Here is a 5188-nt window from a genome sequence, read left to right as displayed (position 1 = left end):
CTCGTAGAGAAATGTGCACATAGACGATTAAGAGATAAACTCTTGCAGGAAGAAGGGCTTACGTTGGAAAGAGCATTAACTGTTGCTAGACTTTTTGAATCAGCCCAAGCAGAGTCTAAAGTGCTTTCAGAAAACAATATCAAAGAAAAAGACAATCACGTTAATTTCACGAAGGGTACAAGAGCTCGCAACGCAAAAATGAAACCGCAAAATGCCAGCAGAGGGCGATTTGAAAAGAACAACAGCGACACCAAGTGTTATGTGGACTGACAACACATAAAGCAGATGACTGTGGCAAAATCAGCAACTTGCCTGTACTGCAGAAAAACCGGTCATTATGCGCGTGTTTGCAGAAAGAAAAACAACTCACAGGAGTATAAAAATGAAAAATACAAGGTCAAAGACAAGTCAGACCACAAAGACAAACCAGTGAGAGCTGTACATGACAATTCTGGGGCCAGTTGCATAAACTTAGCCACCAAGTTAAGACTGTGTCTTAAGAACTAGTGTGACCAACTAGCAGTTGCCAAGGGGAAATCAGTCTTACTTTTCCAATACAAATAAGACCAATCTACCTTTTCATAACTGAATTAAAAAAGTTATGACCAGTCTTGAAGAAAAAAAATTAGATGACTAACTTTTTAAGACTAGTCTAAACAGTTTATGCAACCGGCCCCTGATTCTGATGAATTTGTGTATTCAATTGATCCAGAAGGAAAAGAGACCATAAGAGTTAATGGACAGAGGCTGAAGATGGTTATAGATACAGGAAGTGGAAGAAATTTCATTGGAGAAGAATTGTATCATAGATTGTTTGCACAAAATTGTGAACTAAAACAAACAGAGAAAATTATTCGCCTATGCACAGAGCAGACTATGCACACTCTCCACTGTGTGGGATTTTTTTGAAGCACATTTCCAATGGAAGGATAATGTCACGAAAGATTATATTTTTGTAATCAAAGGAAGTGTTGAGCCACTGTTAGGAAGACGGTCATGCTTTGACTTAAAGATTCTGAATACCACAGACCAGGTCGCTGCAATTGAAATTCGCCAGAAAGATTTTTGAAACTTGAGGCTGAATATCACTCTTTGTTTAAAGGACTGGGACAAATCAAAGGTTACAGCCATAAAATATCAGTGAATGAAAAAGTCACACCTGTAGCTCAAGCTTTAAGGAGAGTACCCTACCTGATGGTAGAGGCTGTGAATCAAGAGCTGGACAAAATGCTGGAAGATGGCATCATAGAGGAAGTGCACGAAGGCTCTGAATGGGTGTCAAACATTCTTCTCATTCCAAAAAAAAGACACTAAAGAAGTAAGACTTTGTGTAGATCTGAGAGAAGTGAATAAAGTGGTGGTAAGAGAAAGACACCCAGTGCCAACAATAGACCGTATACTGCAAGCAATGCAGGGAGCAAAGGTGTTTGCAAAACTGGATGCCCGTAAGGGTTTCTGGCAAGTTGATCTGGCACCTGAATCCAGACAAATGACCACATTCATTACGCACCGGGGATGCTACCGTTTTAGGAAGGTTCCATTCGGATTGTCCAGTGCTCCTGAAGCATACCAGAAAGCCATGGACTCCATGTTATGTGGGATGCCAGGTGTGGTGTGCTACATGGATGATGTGGTCGTGTTTGCTGAATATGAAAATGAGCTGGAGCAAAGACTGAGAAATGTTTTTCAAAGATTCCAAGAAAAAGGACTGACCTTGAATAAAGAAAAATGTTTCTTTGGACTTAAGCAGATTGAGATTTTGGGTCATGTTGTCACAGCAGATGGAATAAAACCAGATCCACGAAAGGTTGAAGCAGTTTGTAACGCTCCCAGACCCGAAAGTGTTGCACAGTTACGTTCATTCTTAGGCACTTGTGGACCTGATGGTAGAGGCTGTGAATCAAGAGCTGGACAAAATGCTGGAAGATGGCATCATAGAGGAAGTGCACGAAGGCTCTGAATGGGTGTCAAACATTCTTCTCATTCCAAAAAAAGACACTAAAGAAGTAAGACTTTGTGTAGATATGAGAGAAGTGAATAAAGCGGTGGTAAGAGAAAGACACCCAGTACCAACAATAGACAGTATACTGCAAGCAATGCAGGGAGCAAAGGTGTTTGCAAAACTGGATGCCCGTAAGGGTTTCTGGCAAGTTGATCTGGCACCTGAATCCAGACAAATGACCACATTCATTATGCACCGGGGATGCTACCGTTTTAGGAAGGTTCCATTCGGATTGTCCAGTGCTCCTGAAGCATACCAGAAAGCCATGGACTCCATGTTATGTGGGATGCCAGGTGTGGTGTGCTACATGGATGATGTGGTCGTGTTTGCTGAATATGAAAATGAGCTGGAGCAAAGACTGAGAAATGTTTTTCAAAGATTCCAAGAAAAAGGACTGACCTTGAATAAAGAAAAATGTTTCTTTGGACTTAAGCAGATTGAGATTTTGGGTCATGTTGTCACAGCAGACGGAATAAAACCAGATCCACGAAAGGTTGAAGCAGTTTGTAATGCTCCCAGACCCGAAAATGTTGCACAGTTACGTTCATTCTTAGGCACTTGTGGATTTTTGATGAAGTTTGCTCCCAATTACGCGAATCTGTCTGAGCCTCTCAGAAAACTGACCAGACAAGGACAAGAGTGGCAGTGGTCATCTGAAGCAGAAAATGCGTTTAAAAGAATGAAAAAAGAATTAACTAGGGAGCCATGCCTAGCATACTTCAACATAAGCGCTCCAACAGTTGTGATTAGTGATGCAAGTCCAGTCGGACTTGGAGCAGTTTTGCTTCAGGCACAAGAAGATGGAGCTAAGAAGCCTGTAGCATATGCGAGCCGCTCTCTGACACCCACGGAAAGGCGTTACTCTCCGATAGAGCGGGAAGCCCTAGGGTGCGTATGGGTGGTGGAAAACTTCAGAGCGTATTTGTGGGGAGGCAGATTTACTCTTCAAACGGATCATCGACCTCTCATTTATATGCTCAATCCAGAGAAGTCAAAGACTTGGACTGAGCTTGTATCCATATGACTACAAGATTGAACACATTGCAGCTAAAGACAATGTTGCAGACTCACTTTCTAGACTTCCTTTACCAGAAACTGAGGACAACAGTTACGTGGACACGTATATGGACAGAGTGTTGTCTGTAAATATGATGGATGTACAAGCCTTGACTCTTGAGGAACTTAAAAGAGCTACAATGGAAGATACTACCTTGACGCAGCTGATTTCCATAGTGGAGACAGGACAGTGGCCTGCTACAATTCCTGAAAGCCTACATCCATACAAACGCTGCTCAGATGAGTTGTCAACCCATGATGGTCTTTTGCTGCGGGGACACAGGATTGTTCTTCCTTCCACGGTGGTTCAGCAAGCTTTGAAAATTGCACACGAAACACATCAAGGTGTAATTCGCAGAAAGCAATTTTTGAGAAGCAAATTCTATTGGCCTAAAATGGACATGGATGTTGAAAGAATGGTCGGTCTTTTGCTGCGGGGACACAGGATTGTTCTTCCTTCCACGCTGGTTCAGCAAGCTTTGAAAATTGCACATGAAACACATCAAGGTGTAATTCGCACAAAGCAATTTTTGAGAAGCAAATTCTATTGGCCTAATATGGACATGGATGTTGAAAGAATGGTCAAAAACTGTAATGCATGTGTTCTGAATCAACCCTTGCATGAAGATCAACCACTGCATCCATTAGAACTACCACCCAGACCGTGGACCAAGATAGGTGTTGATTTGGTGGGTCCTATTCAGAATGTCTATATACTCACTGTTATAGACTACTACACATCATATCCTGAAGCAGTAGTCATTGCTGACATTACTTCTGAGACCATTACCAAGGAAATTATGAGAATATTCACCCGATTTGGGTATCCCTTGGACGTAGTCACTGACAACGGGAAGCAGTTTGTCGGTAAAGTCTTCGAAGCATTTCTGAGAACTAGTGGAGTTAAGCACATTAAGGCCTCACCTTACTACCCCAAAAGTAATGGTAAAATAGAAAGATAAAAGTGAGGGAAGGAATTGGAGAGAAGATCTCTCAAAGATTCTTCTTGCCTATTCTTCTGAACTGTACCAGCACATCAGTGAGCAGCAGACAGCCCACCCCGATGCTTTTCTCATCTTGGCTGGGGATTTCAACCACGCAGACTTAAAGAGTGTGTTCCCAAAAATCTCTGTGTGTATGTGCTGTACATGTGGAAGAATTGACAATAAAGCAGACTTGACTTGACTTGACTTGACTTGATCCACACCACATAGAGCATCGGGTGAGACACCAGCTTATCTGATGTTTGGATGAGATGTGCGTACGAAGTTGCCTAGTCTCATAACAGACAAAAGAGAAACAAAAGACATTGAAAGTCATCATAAAAGTTACAATGAGAAAATGAAACAGTACGCAGACATGACAAGATGAGCCAAAGAACACAACTTTAAGTTAGGAAACGTTGTATATGTTGTGAGTATGGAAGATGGTAAGCTGGACTCTAAGTATAGAGATACTCGCTATGTACTGCTGAGGCACACATCAGACAATTCCTTTTAAATGGTCAATGTAGAGGATGGCACTAGGATTGTGAGAAATGTGAAGCACATTCGTCATGTTCCTGTTCAGCTGGAGATTAACATACCAGAACCTGCAGAAATACAAAGTGATCAAGCAACTCGAGACAGTGGTCAAGTCAGATTCCTCAAAAGAGCCACAGAGTTCTTCTGTTACAGTACCAGACACCAGCAAGCCTTTGACTACCCGTAGTGGTAGAGTGATTAAGAAACCTCGTTTCAAGGACATGATTATGTAAATGTTTGAGTATGTTTGTTGACGGTTTAGTCAGTTTGGATTGAAACAATATAGTAGTATATTGTGTTCAGAGTAACAGTAACAAAGTGGTTGAAACAAAAGTTATTTGTTATTTGATGGTATAAGTTCTCTAATACTAACAAAGGGAGGGATGTAGTGTAGTGATATCGCGAGAACAAAGGGTGGGAACGAGAGAGCGATCATGTAGTTGAGAGTGTGTTAATAAAGTTGAGATAACAACGATACAGACTGGTTATTGAGACAAACAACACAACAGTCAGAATTATTAAATAATTAGTAATTATTTTCTAACACGTAGGCAGGACAGTGCATAGCAGCAGATTATATAGAGCTATACGAGAAGATATAAAGTGC

The sequence above is a fragment of the Sinocyclocheilus anshuiensis genome, unplaced genomic scaffold (genome assembly GCF_001515605.1).
Source record: "Sinocyclocheilus anshuiensis isolate Anshui unplaced genomic scaffold, SAMN03320099.WGS_v1.1 scaffold902, whole genome shotgun sequence".
Taxonomy (NCBI): domain Eukaryota; kingdom Metazoa; phylum Chordata; class Actinopteri; order Cypriniformes; family Cyprinidae; genus Sinocyclocheilus; species Sinocyclocheilus anshuiensis.
Note: the sequence above shows the minus strand (reverse complement) of the source record.